Source organism: Anser anser (genome assembly GCF_964211835.1).
Source record: "Anser anser genome assembly, chromosome: 15".
NCBI lineage: Eukaryota > Metazoa > Chordata > Aves > Anseriformes > Anatidae > Anser > Anser anser.
The window spans coordinates 2,454,142-2,469,948 of NC_139736.1; the positions used below are offsets into that span (position 1 = coordinate 2,454,142).

General features: G+C 46.1%; 1 long non-coding RNA gene across 2 annotated transcripts; it reads left to right on the top strand.

Moving 5' to 3' along the window:
* The first annotated feature begins 6,097 nt into the window (after window positions 1–6,097).
* Window positions 6,098–13,912, top strand: LOC310881870. 2 transcript variants are annotated; one of them, XR_014572642.1, is made up of 2 exons: window positions 6,098–6,184; window positions 11,199–13,912. It is a non-coding gene; the product is annotated as an uncharacterized lncRNA (long non-coding RNA). The 2 variants fall into 2 exon arrangements; XR_014572643.1 differs by having other exon boundaries at window positions 6,100–6,184; window positions 11,202–13,912.
* Window positions 13,913–15,807: the final 1,895 nt, after the last annotated feature.

The window sequence follows — 15,807 nt, forward strand, 5'->3', positions numbered from 1 at the left end:
TTTATTTAATCCACATTATAGCCAGCCCATGGGAAATCCTGTTAAAAGATCAGTGCGGATTTTCTGAGTCGAGGGAAATGTTACATCTCAGACGGAGAGTGCTTTGGATCGGTCAGGCTTCAGAACAGGGCCGCAGCAAAAATCTCAAACAAAAGGCAAGGAGGGCACATACTGGTGGATTCATTGGCCCAGTTTCATCTTTTCTTAACTTTTCTAAGAGAGAAGGAAAAAAAAAAATCGTTTTTAATGGACGGAAATTGTTGTATGCTTCTTGCAATTGCTGCTTTTTATGCTGCTTGCTTCCCCAGTGCCGTGTTGCTAAGGGGGGGAAGCACCTGCCCTGGCAGAGGGACAAAAACCCAGTGAGAAGGAACCGCCTGCCACTCCTTGGGATCCGCAGGGCTGGGATTCTGTGTGCTGGAACAGAGAGGCAGCAAAGGAACGTAAAATATCTGAAAAGCCTAAAAAGCGATGGATTAAGTACAGTGCAGACAGGGAGGAGATGAGCCCCAGTCTGTTGAACTGAGACAAGCACCCGGGCATGCAGGCAGGGATGAAGCAGGCTTTCTGGGAGGGAGGGAGGAAGGAAGAAAGGAAGGAAGGAAGGTCAGTCATGGTCAGGCTGGGCTCAGTGGCAGCATCCCTCTCCTGTCAGGATGCAGGGTCAGGTTGGGAAGTGGGGAGCAGCTCTGCTGCTGCCGGAGCCCTGCTTCAACACCTTCAGCCCCCTGGGACGATGGAGAAGTTCCTGACCCCGGAGCCAGCAGAGTGTGGGCCCCGCAGGCAGCTACTTTCAGGGAAACAAAGGCTTTTTCCAGCCACGTGCAGGAGCCCACATGTGCCTGGCCTTGGCCTTGAAGCTGCAGCTGAATGCTGAGGCACCAGGGAAGATGCCAAAATGTTGAGTTACGGCCAGCTCTTTGTGCTGGATGCCTGTAAGCCCCTTCTCTTCCTCTTGCTGGCAGTGGGTAGGTCAGGGATGGAGCTGCCCAAGCCCCCAGTGCTCCCACGTACAGACACTGTCCTGCATCCTGCCTGCCTCCAGGTGCTCTCTGTTAGAGCTGCGAGTGCCTGCTGGACTTCTTTAACCTTGCTTTCAGGATTAGAGCAAAAGGATTTCCAATAATTTGACAGGCTGGGGTATTTCTTCTCCCATTTCTTCCTTCCCTCCTATTTTTTGGCTGCCCTCTGAACAATTCCAATTCTCCCACAGCCGTTTCTTCTATCTCTTCTTTGCCCACCCTGTGGACACGGGCTGGGATGGCGCAGGGGCACTTCTGCCCTGCTGGGACGGGGGTGGCCCAGGGGACAAGCAGCGGGAACCAGAGGACAGGGATGGCACAGTGTCATCCCCCCTGCCATGTCCCCAGCCCTGTCCCCAGGTGGGTGATATGTGGGGCCCCCCCAAGCCACCAGGAGAGCCCCTCCTCAAGAGGTCACTCCACAGACCCCTCTTGCAGCCACCAGCAGCCCCGCTGTCAGACAAAATGCCTTTACCGTCCAGGGAACATCCCTTGCTTTCCACGCAGGGCCCCTTTTATCCCCTTTTAAATGCTAAAATTAGCAGTGTTTCCCTCTACAAAGCAAGTAATTAGTTCAGGAGAGGGCACAAGGAGAAGCGTGAAGAGAAAGGGAGCTCCCCTTATAAAATATTTACCTCCTCAGCCTCCGCAAGCGCCTCCTGAGAAATTTTGGAGAACGGTCTAATTAGGCTCAGAGCTCGGCTTCTGTTTCCTGCATCTTCTGCCCTCCTCTTCACTCATCCTTTATTAATGGGGCCTTTGCAAGACATAACGGGATGTTTCTTTCCTAAGGGGCTTTTTATCCCTTTGTTCTTGCACAAGAAGGAAAAATACCATTAAATCTAACAGAAGAGAGGTTTTTTTTAAGTTGTGAGAAAAAAAAAAAGTATTTTTACATAGTTTTATATTCAGATATATAGATGTGTATATATACACATTCCTGAGACATAGGCTATTCTTTCTTGAGCGGACCTAGAGTTCCCTGGAAGTCCTTTTTCCTGATATTTACTCTAAATTTACCTTCCTCTTTTTAACTTTTGGAATTCCTTTCTAGTGACATCAGAGCTCAGTGATGGAGGATCGGTTCCAAAATGAAACACGTGAGGTCTGAAAAGTATCCAGCAATGTCTTGTTTGACTTTGTCTCTTTCGAACGTCGGAATCGAGTAATTGTTTTACAAAACTAGAATTTGCCAGAAGGGCTTAATGCATTTTTTAGTAGGATTGAGTAATAAAGCAATTGTAGATTTATTGCTCTTCTTAAACAACACGAGGGGAAGGATACACTGTTCCACTTGGGACCACTTAAGGCACAGAGTGTTTTAAAGGATACAGTTGGGCAGAACCGTCTTATTAATATTTAGAGAAGCGTTGACTCACCTCCCCTTTTCTCTTTGTACTTGGGGGAAGAAACGGGAGCATGGCAATGCTCTGCCTTACCCGCAGCCCCCAGGGACGGACACCTGGCTGGGCTCCTCCTGGTTACCCAGAGCCTTTGTGCAGCCCTGAGTAAATGCCCTGCTCCCATCCTTGGCACCTGGGCAGACGTTTGTCTGCAGTGCAAAGTGAGGCAAAAGGCTGCTCTGAATTCCTTCATATAGTAGGCAGGCTGCTGCAATAACACTGCCTGGCAAACCATTATGTATTTTTTATTACTAAGATAGTAAAATATTGAAATTACTTCCGAGAGAAAGAGAAGAGCAAAGGAAAACACCCAGGAGAAATGATTTTATCTCAGAGGCTTTAATTGAATGGTGTAAAACACTTTTATGGTAAAAGAAAGATGATTTATTTTGCTCTTATTATCATCTGTACAATAAAAGAGGCCTCCTTCAAGCAGCTTTCATGCTCCTGTGTTTACCTGCCACTGTGTATTTGGGGGGTTCAGCTGTGTAACTGATTCCCAAGGATACTTTTGACTCTCCACCTTTTTCTATTACCACGGTTAAAAATCCTATGGCTTTGCTTTGGGTTTTTTAAGCCCCTATGGTTTTACATCCCCTGTGAGGGCATGGGCAAGTGCAGTGAGCACCCAACTGCAGCTGGAGCTGAGGGTGGTGGGGGTGCCCCCCAGCCCCAGGAGCCAGCTCCTCCTCCTCCTCTTCCTCCTCCCCAGCACAGACACCTCTATGAAAGGCACTTGCCCAGGCTTGATTTTTGTAATATCCACAAACTCCCAGGTGATGGGATTTGCTGTCTGGCAACAGCTCGTTACATGCCTCGATTGTTTCCTGGAGAATCGCAGAGATGCTGTAATTTAGCAGAGATGTCTTGCTTTAAAGCCATTTAGCCCCATTTTTATTCCCTCCGTGGACGGGAAGCAGATTTAATGGTGGAGTTCAGGCTTCCCAGCCCACACTTGTGCAGTGCTGGGAGGGGACCTCAGTGCCCAGCACCTCGGTGACACCGTCTGTGAGCTCCGGCCCCTTTGCTGTTGCAGTGTGTTGGAGGGCCTGGGTCACAGCACAGCTTTGTGAGGATTACCCAAAAGCAAACGCTGCCCAGGGGAAATTCAGCATTCTGCAAACGCTGCTGACATGCCCTGGGCCAAAGGGGACTGATCACCAAGATGAATCAAAGTAAATGTGTGTGCAAGCCCCTTATTTTTGGGGGGTGGGATGGTGAGACTCTGGCTAGCCTCATCTCCTCTCCCCCTTTGGGAAGCAGCATTTTGGGGCTGCAACCTCCCATGCTGGCCCACAATGATGGAGAAAAAAGGGGTAGGTGGGTGGCACCAAGGAGTGGTCCCCAGGAGCCACACTGAGCTGGGCCCCTGCTGCGGGGCTCTGGCAGCGCTCACATCACCGACACGCTTAAGGAGGGCGCCTGCTCCCTTTTGCTGAAGCAGCCTCCTATTGCTAAGGCAAGACAATTGCATTTCATACCTTCCTATCTCTAATTTTCACTTCTTTGCGGAAGATGATAGGGCCAGTTACATCAGAGCAGCTGCTGTCTCACTGGGGTTTAAAGAAAAACAAAACCAAACCCTCTGTATTCCTTTTAAGTCATTTTAGTGCTTGCAAAGTGTGCTTGGCTGACCTCTCGGAAGGCTTAACATCTGTGTCAGCAGAAATAGAGACATCGCAAGCAGTCGAGGGGCAAGTTTTCCAGCTCCTCCATCCTGCAGTTCTGATATATGCTCCCAAATGGGGTCTGCAACAGCATCGCCTGTTGAGTTAGTTCCTGCCTGGGTACCTCCAATTACCTGGTGCCACATCCTGCAGAAGCACAACTCTTCCTGGGTAGGAGCTGGTGGATCAAAGGTCTGTTTTCTGACCAGGCTCCCTGCAGAGGTGCCTGGTCCCTGTGGCCAGCTCAGGGCTGGTGCCACCTGCTCAGATTTCATCAGCTCAGAAGCAGGTTCAGTCCTGATGTGGCTCCCTGGGCAGGGCGAGTACCGCCAGGACTAGAAATAAAGAATGCCGTGGTGAAATTATACAGAAAAAATATGAGCTGACTTTTTAAGAATAAGCCCACTGCCTAGCGAGAAGACATAGTCACTGTTTTGAGTCATTGCTGAAGATTTTTATTTTCTACAATTTTCCTGCAAGCGTGCTGGAGCAGACTGCTGACACAGTAGAGGGAAACCGTGGGGCACACGTGTGATAAGGATTCCCTCACTGTATTTCTATTGTTTTTTTTTTATTAAGCGCCGACATTAAAACTTGTCCATTTAATGCATTAAACCCCGGCTCTGTGTTTCTATAGAAACCGGCCGGCTACAGCCGAGGATTCCCAGGCTGACCTCATCAGCATCTCCCTCGGTGGTGTCTTGCCCACTCTCAGTCACGTTGCTGTCTCCGTCTCACGGCTCCAGATCCGACCTCCTCTCCTCTCGCTGTTTACCCCTCATCCCCTCCGCCACCCCCGCCTCCCTCTGTGCCCCTGGGTGTCTGAGGATGAAGGGGGGCCCCCAGCCCAAAGGGCTCTCACAAGGCTGCCACGTGCAGAAAAACACCATCGCCGCTGCAGGAGTGATTTTTATTTCCTTTCCTCCTCCGACAGTTCTTTGCCATTTACTCGATGCTGAAGGAAAGCTACTCCTTTAAAATGCTCGGGGATGGATTACCATTTAAATATTCCACCGGAGGATTCCTGTACGTGTGTTATATGCGCAATAAAAAGAGAATCCCCTTGACTGTGTTTGACTTGCAAGTGTAAAATCTGCACATTTTGCAAGTGGGCTGTGTCTTAATTGGCAGGGAGCATCTGCAGAAATCAGAGCACTCCTGCTCCTGGCGTGGCCCAGCACAGCATCGCCACTTCTCCAGGCACCTTTCACTTGTCTTCCCCCTGCGGTCCTCTGACCCGGCATGCTAGTCCCCTGCATGCAGCAATGGTTTTACCCCGCTGAGCAGAAGCCCCAGTCTCATCAGCCTTTGTGCACAGCAGCCTGGTTTCTCCTGCCCACCTCTCGCTGTAAATGAGGCAAGACCCCAGGCTGAAGCAGGGCATGGAGCCGCGTGTCCTCTGCACAAGGGGCACAGCCAAACCTGCAGCTCAGAGGCCAGCAGTTTCCAGGACCCACGTCACTCTTTATTATTGCCTTTCGCCAGATGCCTTCTTCATACTCCAAACCATTCAGCTGCTTCTTTTAGGCTGACTTATGTAGCCAAAGATCATTGCGGAGGGCAAAGCAAGGGGCAGCATCCCCCTTTCAAACTAACTGACAGGATTGTTGTCACTCGAGCTCAGGCACTCAGCCAGGCATGGGGTCTGCCTGGGTTTTTTCCTCCATCAGGAGAAGCAGATGAAACAAATCAGGTATATTTACAGATGCAAAGTAGCATATTTCTGCATAACACCCATACACTCCTGTATCCCCAAAAATCAGCTAACAGCTCTCAGTCCCATTTCCAGGGTTATCCTGAAGCTTCTGCTGTGCTGTAAGTCACATTTTTGAGCTAATTGACCCAATTAGCCAAGACTGTCCCATATCTCACCCAACCCACCCAGGTGTAACCAGACCCAGGACACTCCTGCCCTGCCAGGTGCCCCTGGTTAGTAGCTTGGAGTGTCTCCAGGTCTCTCTCGTATAAAAGAAGAGGCTTAGGAGGTATTTCTCTTTAGCCTGCAAGAATGATAATTAGCATTCTCCTGTCCTCCAGGGTAGCAGCAGGCTGTGATCTCTGCTTCCAGATTACATTAGAAGGCAGCAAGGAGGTAAGGTCTAAGAGGAAAGTTGTGAAAGGTTTTTGGTGGATTGCTTGGGTTGCTTTGTTTTCTGCTATTGAGGGGCACAAATTTAGGTTAGTTGGCCTGGTCTTTGGTAACTGATCTTTTCTCCGTTAAGCTCTGAGCAAGGAGAGGAGTGTGGTGGACAAAGCTCTAGTGTGTCTGGAGCTACCTACTTCAAGCAGCATAGTCCAGGACAGAGCTGTTGAATCCTTCCTGAAGGTGGCTTCTTAGAGAGAAAGAGACAGGAGATGCCCAAGGAGACCCCATGGGTGTAATGCTGCTGCTTTGTGTGGGTGAACAGGGGGTTCTGCTACCTGTGTCTGACCACCAGCTTTTCTGTAGTTCCTAGTAATGGAAGAGTATGAAAGCATTTTACCTGTTGAACAGCTGTCTGTAGGTGCATCTATCTACTCATTTGGGAGAGTGGATGAAAAGGGATTTAATGGTAAGGCCAGGGAGTAAATAAACACCTGAAGAAGGGAGTTGTACTTCAGAAACCTTCTAAGAACTAGCACCTCTTCTAATTTCCTCATTCTAGTTAAGGATATAATACTGAAAGCTGTTTGCTGTTTTTCAATGCTATGTACTAACATGAAGCTAGCAGATAGCATTGGACAGGCTCACAAGTGCAGAATGATGCTGAGATCAATATTCAACTGAGTAACTGCCAGGAGGTATTCAAATGACCTTCCAGAGCAAGAAGCACTCTGTGTAATGAAGCCAACCAGAAAAGACAGTTAACATGAACTGGTTGGTACACTAGACTTTGTCTTAATTGTGCTAAGAGTTATTATTGCTGTCAGAGAATAAAATAGAAAAAATGGATTGGAAAAAAAACAACCATGTATGGGCAGCCTTGTATACAGGTGAAGGAACAAAGTGAAATGGAAGGGATGAAGGGAAGTCTTACAGGGAGATGACTCACCCCACAGAGTGGATATGTATCTAGGCGATATATTGGCGATATATGTTTTAGAAAATCGTCTTGTCTAAGATCCTGGCTCAAATGAACAGCAATGGTGTTTCAAACTGAAAGATGATTTAAGAGGGCATAAAAAGAGCTGGCCTTGTGAGAAAGGACAGAAAGGGGGGTCAAAACTGTAGAGTTTAAATACCTCGGCCATGAGACGGAAAGCAAACAAATTGGGGAAGCAGCTCTTAATGATCAAGTGGTGAACTGGAAATAAAGCTGCTTCCTCTGCTGTGATTTAGGGCTGCCTGATCATGCCCTGCTCTAGTAGGGGCTGCGTGTGCCTGGTGTAATAAAGCCGTCTTGCTCCTGGTTGTCCAGTGAGGATCGTGCTGTGTGGCTCTGTGGGCACCAACAAATTGAAATGGAGAAAAACTGTCTTCATAATAACTAAGCCATAAATAAAAGGCTTTCTATGCAGGAGTCCTTTTATTGAGGAATAGGAACACAGAGCATTGCCTTTGTCCTGGCTTTCAGCTGCAACCTGTGATGACACCCTCAGAGCCCCTGTGACCCCTGGAGTAGCCAAGCAGGGTCCCTGAATTGACTTTTAAGGGGGCTTTGAGTGTCCAAGTTCAGCTGCTGCAGGGCTTGGTCCCATCTATGTCACCTGAAAGTCCCTGGGCTTTTGTTTTCAAAAAGAGATTTGTTTTCCTTGTTCCTCTGTGCAGCAAACCCAGCTGTGGAAATTCTGAAAAATTAACATCTTATCACATCTGTGCATACGAAAGCTCTTGGAAATGCTCTCATCAGTATGCCATGGGCCAGCCACAAGCACTAATAGGCAGAAACAGCCAAATATGTTTTGCCCCTATTCCACCAACTGTGCTGTGTCAAAATATGCCAGCCTAGTGCCAGTTTTCCCTTGCATTTCAGACCTGCTGGAATCCCTGTGCAGAACACCATTGAGCATAAAATGGTAGATAGCAAAAAAAAAAAAATAAAAGAAATGTTTGCATAAATAGTCCATTAGGCTGCATCACACCACCCAGCATTTTTTTGCTTTTGTGAAAAGCCCTGGGTAGCTCAGAACTCAGGATCTAAGATCTGTGCTTATACTTCACAGAGGACAATTTTCTGTGATCAGAAAGAGCTGTTCTGGAAATTTATCTCCACAGTAGGCCCAATGGAAAAAGACAGCCAACCTGCAGGACTAGATGCAGCAAGAAAGGGTAGATGAAGCTGGCTTTCCCTGTGCAGCCCCTGACCTTTGCAGTTTGCGGCCTGTGCATGTGTGGAGATCCCCCTGAGGGCTTAGTTATTAGTCCTCCCATTCTGCTCTGCCCAGCCTGGTGCGGGTTTTATCACTGTTCTTAATGTATTGGTCCTGCAGCATTGAGCCTCACAGCTTATTTAAAGATGATAGATTTTCTTTTTCCTTTAAGCAAATGCCACTTGGTTTCACGAAACCAAACTGACCTTCTACCAAATACTTCTTCACTGAGCAGAAGGGAGGCACGAGGGATGCCCTTGGGTTAGGAGCCAGAGGACCCCAGTGCAGGAGGCTCTGGGCTGGGACCGTGCTGCATCCCTTGGCTGGCGGGGGAGATGATCCAGCACAAGCAGAAAGCCAAATGGGAGAAGAAACCAGGACTTGCCAGGCACAAGTTGCTCAACATCATCATATTTCAATATTTATAGAATGCTGTTGCCTCTCAAATGTAAAATTGGGCTGTTATCTCCGTATGTGCAGATTTTCTACAAATGCAGATATACTCGCTTCATACTATAACTCTTTCGGTCCCTTCCACTATTTCTTTCCTAATCAAAGGAAGTCTTTAAAAGCTTCTCTTCATTTTCCTCCTCCCATAATTAGAATGGATTTATTTTCCAGTACATAAAATCCCAGACAACACACCCCAAAAGCACTGCAGTTTTGGGGTATGGCTTCCTCAGTTTGAGGACTTGAATGCCCCAGAGTCCTCACTGTGTCATAACCAGGGAGGTTCATGCCTTTACTCATTTACGAGGTTTTTGACAGATCTACCACAGGTTAATGAGAATTTCCCCCAAAAAGCTGAGTTTCTGAAAATTACAGTTTCTAAAATGGACTACAGGGGAAAGTAAATTTGGCAGAAAAAGCTGTTGCCTTACTGTGCTCTAATCATCATTTCTGCAACTGCTGTCTTCAGAGGGATGCCTTTAAAAGATGGAAAGGGCCCTATTTCTGCCCCCAGGTAACCTCACTAAAACCAGAACAGCTTCACTGCTGGAAAAGCAAGTTTGAAGTGAAATAAGCACCACCCACCCCAAATCCACTTACCTGCCTGCTGATAAGGAACCTGATGTTTTTCCCACCCCCCAGCCAAGGATTTTTGTCAGTTTTATGTAAAATTATGCGGATCTGCCCTCTGTTTTGTGATGTGGAAGATGTATCTTGGCTTAATTATTCACCCTGTGAAAACACATTTTACTCCAGGCAGATGGCTGCTGGCTGGGACAATTTCTCATTTTCTGGCAACCTTAAGACCTATAGGGACCATATGCTGTACCATATAGCTTATGCTATGTCTGAGCAGCCCCGATCAATCTTCCCTTGCAGGAACAGACCTGATTTTAATAGCATCCCTGTCCTTGTTTTATCAGGGACTGTCAACAGCATAAAGAAATACCCTAATAAATAGTGATACATAAATACTGAAACCCTGTATTTACCACATTCAGTGCGCATTGCTGAGCTGTTCATCATCTGATGTTACTGGTGTTGCGTGGCAACTGGTGTTTAAAGGTTTGCTGACTCGAAGAGCCTCTGTATTGTAAAAGGTTCAGTGTATTTATTTGACAACCTCTAGCTTCAATGGGTCCTTTTTCATCTTTATGCGTGGCTGATGTCTATAATGATTATGAAAACAATTTAATTTTGGTTTCCATAAAGCTGAGGAATTTAGAGTTTTTAATATTTCTGGGGGGAAAAAAAAAGCTTTGTGCGTGTCAACAAAGAGGACTCAGTGTGTGTGCTGCTTTCCAAGTGTACTTGAGATCACCGACCATGGCTTTGCATCCATCAGAGCGTGGCCTTTTACTGAGACCATGACTGGGTGAGATGAAATCCTGTGGTGTCACAGGTGGCTCTGCTTCACTGGGTCCTTCACTGCCTCTCTGCAGTGGCAAGGAAAGAAAAAAAATAACTGAAGGCAACCCAAGGGCTTGTCTTGTGGCTGTGTGTTGCAAGGCTGCTTTCCCAGCGCCCGCTGATGTTCTTCTGCAAACAAATGTCACTGTGGGGAAGGGTGTGAGATACCCAAGTGTTTTTTTACTATAGTGAAAATACCTTTGAACAGCATGTGGAGTTGCAAATTCCCAATCTGAATGTACCAAAATTCTGTGTAACAACATGCTATTTAAAAGTATGTGTATATATATCCTCCGGAGACCTGTGGTGATCCCAGTGCAAGAGGTGCTGTAGGTACAATGCTCAGATGTGCCACGGGGCTTGGCAGCTGTTCAGTTTCAGTATGTTGCATTATATTAAATTCCAACACTCTGGCTAGTGACACATTTATTTATACCTATTAAAGGAATGAATATTTGATTGATATCAATTTCTAAAGTTTGTCCTTCATTTCTGCATGCTGTTGCTGAAGGGTGTTAGTGGTTTGCTGTCTGTATACTCTGATACTATGAGAGAGCCAGCCCTTGGTAAATCTTTGTGTATTCAGCCTCCTGTTCTGAATTCAGTTTTTAGCATCGAGGGAGTTTTCCATTAGTTTCAGCCAGTTTTAGCTAAAGCCTTTAGAGAGAGACAATAAACTCCACAATTTTTATGCGAGTGGGGTTTTGGAGGAGGTTTCCTCTAAGCTGGGAGATGAATGATCTTCTCAGGGGAGACAGGGAGCTGGAGGAGAAGGAATAATTTCTTCCTTTCCTGGAAAGCCACAGAGATGAAGGGTATTTTCTTGGTGGGAAAGCAATAGCGGTGATACAAGGGCTAACTGATCACTGCTGTCTTGTTCACATCACTAGAAAATTAAGTAGCAGCCACAGGTTAGTTTTTTCTCTGAACATTTTTTTTTGTAAATGACATCGCAGCAGAACTTCAAAAAGACTGGAAGAAAAATAAAAGGGAAGATGCTGGACATGGTGGCAACTGGGAAACTGGGCTTGCTGTTGGCCTTTTCAGGCACTGCCAAGACATGCTTTGCCTCCTGCTGCCAGCTTGATGCATTGTCAAAGGGATGCCATGTTTAATTAATACTGCGTGCAGAGGTTGCTGGAGAGGGCGCTGAGTTTTGTTTATTAAAAGAAGATTAGCTTTGCGAAGCAGGTATATTTTAATTAAAGGAAATGTTACCCTATGTTCCCTGTAGGCAGGGGAGGCAGTCACACCTGCATCATTTGTGGTTTTTTTTCCACATCAGAATGCTGGGATGTTTTTTCTGCCAATAATGCTTTTTTTCTGGATTCATCCTTCAGTGTTGTTGTCTCTGATGTAAAGGGAGGCTGCCTATTGGAAACACCTGTCACTGCCTGAAGCCTTGACTAACACTGTGCTCAATGTCACAGTTTCTCCAAAGCCACAGAGCCATGTGGGGTTTGCCCAAGCCTCTCTCCCTTACCTGGATGCTCAGCAGTGACTTTGGCATAACCAGCAGCTCAGAAGGGACCAAATGTCTCAGAGCTTCCATCACCTGCATCACAGCAAGATGCACGTTGAGCCAGAGGAGCATCCCCACACACAGCTCCCTGCTGTGCAAGCCAAATGCTACAGCACGAGGACGTGGGTGCAATCCATGCTGACCAGAGCACTGCAGAAACATTGGGACTGCCCAAGGGCCGGGGCACCTCCTTGGCTCTGCATGGGGAAGAGCTCATGACCTTTAATTTTCCTTTACGTTAATGATGTGAGGAGATCAATGTAAGTATTTCGGAGCAGAGTGCACACGCGGGGAGCTGATCGCAGTGGTACTCCATAGGTTATTTTCCAGGGTTTCCATTCAGGCAGGTTTTTAATCAGAAATATCTTCTCCTTCAGACTTGTCAGTGCTGGCACAGCACCTGGTACTGAGGATCCTCCTGCAAGGCACTGACATGAATAAAGGAAGAGGAGGTCAGGGATCTGCCAAGCAGCTTCATCACTATTTTCTTCAGATGCAAGATTACTAGCTGTTTTTGAGAGAAGAAATGACTTTTAATTATGCTGCATTATAACAGATAGTGCTTTTGCATCCTACATACACCTTGACAGTACTTCATCATTAACCCACATAAAAGCACTCAAGCAAATGAAAAGGTTGCCATAGGCAACCTCCTTTTGACATGGCAACATTAATTGCAGGACTCCCTGAGTGGATCAGGGATTCCCTACCCATTAACTAACCACCTTGATGAGAAGGCAGCAGCAGTTAAAATAAAAACTGAGCTGAGCTTTGCCTTCAAAAGGTGTGGGGGGGAAATAACTAAAATCCCAAGCTTTAGCAGTTGCAAATCATAAATGACTTTCTTTGTATGAAAAGAACAAGAATTGTTTTTCTAAAATGCAGCAGAATGAGTAGAAATTGTAATTCAACAGATTAATTCCAATAGGCGCATAATTGATACTTGAAAACTCAAATAATCTTTTAATCTACATTACTTAAACTGTGATAATCTACAGGAGGGAGTTATTAACAATATTTTCCGACAGTCTTGGTCAGGTTCTTATCCCTCCAAATAAATCTCTTACTTTACAATAAATACATTATATTTTAGAAATTAATGTGTTCTTCCACAAGAGTTTATCCTCAGAAGTTGACTGAATTCTGACAGATCTATAAAGCAAGCTACATTCTTTTTATTGGAATCTGGCAAGGGATGACACTTATGTCATGGATGTGCTTTGTGCTGTCCCTGGGAAAATCATCTCATATTTCACCAAGCTATAGTCTCCAGAAAAATTGCTGTTTTCATATGCTCAGTAAAGACTCACTGGAACATGGCACAGAAATCCCTGAGGATCATCTCTGCAATGAGCCCTGCTGGAAGGCTGCAGGCAGCCAGGGGCTTGCAGGATGGACCCCAGCACCGAGCCCTGCCCTGCTGCCCATGCTCCTCTTACTGATGTCCTGAAGGTGAAAGGAAAAGGAAACGGCAGCAAGGGGAAGGAAAATGAGGAAGGAGCCAGTTCTTTCAAGAGGGAAGTGAGCAGAATTCAGTAAAGGGGTGGGGGAACGCAGGACCGGTGGGAACTGGAGCCTTTGGAGATCCCTGGCAAGGCTTTTGGCCAACAGTTAAGGTAGTAATGAATTCAAGATTGTGGAAGAGCCTTCACTTTCCAAGGATTATCATTTCTGCTGTACAGCCTGCAAGTGCTTGTCCTCCAGCAGAGCCCTGTGGTGGGAGATGCTGCCCAGCACAAGCCAAAAGGTCTGAGTTTACCCACAAAGTATTTGCTGTCAAAGGTATAGTTGCATGACTTCCAGAGAATTCCTTTCCCATCTGTTTGCAAAATGGGCTTTACAGGCCTCAGAGGAGCAGGGAAAACCACCTGCCTGGACTTGCTCGGAGGTTCCTTGGGCTGATCTCTGCTAGGGTGAATTTTTCTGTTTAAAAATGTCTGTGGGCAGCTGGAAGCGCAGCATGTGTGTGTCTCATGAGAAGATGCTGAACTCTTTCCTTTTGAATGCTTCCCTATAGCTGTTGCCAACAAGAAGGACGAAATCCATTATAAGCCAAATTTCTACAATGCTTTATAAGCTACTGATGAAATCCATACTTGCTCCATTTTTTTCCTTCATCTTTCTAATTAAAATGCAAAATTAATCTTACTGGAATTAAAGCTAGGATTTTTTCCCTTGCTTAGAATTGTTCCGGAATAAGGACACCCACATTTCCCTTCATATTATGCTAATTGCTAAATCAGCTTGTTATTAGCTGCCCCTTGCTTTAATGAGAAGATTTTCATAGGGGTGGACAGGGCAGCTCAGTGTGCTGGTGAGGAGGCCTGAATGCCAGACCCACCATGGGAGCATCTTCAGCTCCTCCTGTCACTTCTGTAAGGAGTCTTTTGACTACAGGAAGGTCTCTGATGAATGCCCCAGCTGTGTATTTGAGCAGAGAAAATACATTTATATGAGCATATACACTTATAAAGGTAATTGCCTGGATTCTGCTGTAGAAATACCAGTGCCTTTCATCTAGCCACTGCTATCGCATGAAGCACTTCTGAAGTGATGGGGTGAGCTTTCGTGGAGCAGAAACCCTCTGGTGCCTGGAGAGCTGTTTGCAGGGGCTGGGCAGTGAGATGTTTCCTCCCCATGCAGGCACAGCCCCATCTCGGTCTGACCTCAGCAGCTGGCTTCTGGCCCCTGCTCTCCAGCCCCAGGCTTTGATGTTCACCCAGAGGAAGTGCAAAGCAGGGTGCAGTGACCCCAGCTGCAAAGCATGTTTCAAGCACAGCATCACAGATTTGGCCCAAATTAGGCTTCATTTCACTTAAGTCAGGAACACTGAGAAAGAATGAAAATTGATTTACTCGAAAGCTTTTTAAAATCTTGTCTTTATTATAAGCTGCTTGGGATTTCTGCCAGAAAAATACCACCAATGATTATTGTTTACACCCTTGCCCATACTGTGCTTCAGCATTAATAGCTCTTGAGATGCTGAACTCACACAACAATCATCCTTAATGGACTGTAGCTTTCATTGCTAGTTAAAAAGCAACTATATATTTAAAAAAAATAAATCAGACCAAAGCCCCAGTGAAGTATATTTGGGCAGAGAGTTTTACTGGAATAAGTGAAAAATATCAGACTTGTACACAGCTCTTTACTAATGCAACTACCTACGATAGGACCAAATTGTGGAAGCCCTTTCTTGGTAATCAACTGTTAGCACAGATAATCTGTTGTAATTTGCTCAAAGAATGGAATAAGTTTTGCTTCAGAATAATTGTGGGCACCAACCATGAGGCAGGTCCAGCCTTTATGGATTCAACTTGGCCACTATCTCTCATTTAGCCAGGTTAATCATCCCATGGGATTTAATGAGAATATTTGCCATCTGAGGTACTGTGAAGGGCATAGTAGGTAGGGTGGACAAATTTGGCTCTATTTTTTCCCCCTACTTTTTCTCAAGCCTGTAACATGAAAACCTCTAAAGAATGAAAAATTAATATTTCCAGCTGATTTTTTGGCAAGGTTGAAGAGGAGGAGAGGTTTGGGTGACCAGCCAAAGAAAATAGGTTTGAGAGAAGGAAACATTTTCAAAATGTCATCAGCTAAACAGAGGAAACAAGCAAAGAAAAAAGCTGTGCACAAGGCAAAGGATAAAGGTTTTCAATCAAAATATCTCAGCAGGAATAAGATACAATTGGATAACATGCAACTTTTTCAGTTTTCACTGTTCTCCATAAAGATGTTATGGGAACAATAAAAAGCAGAAGGGCAGCAAGTTCAGCGTGCTTTGCTTTGCCAAGAAATGCCCAATTTTCCCTTATTTTCTCTTGCCTCTGCCAAGTCTTTGTGGGGCATCCCCGGGCATGTGTGACCAAGGCAGCCCCATCCTGTTCAGAGCTTCTTCCTCCCACCACGTTGCACAGGGACCTGCTGGTGAAAGACAGAGGGAAAAGCCCTGTCTTGGCAAAACCCACGTAATGAAATACGACTGAACTAATGTGCCCTGCCACCAATTTCCCAAATTCACACCTGTGAGCAGCCTCAGC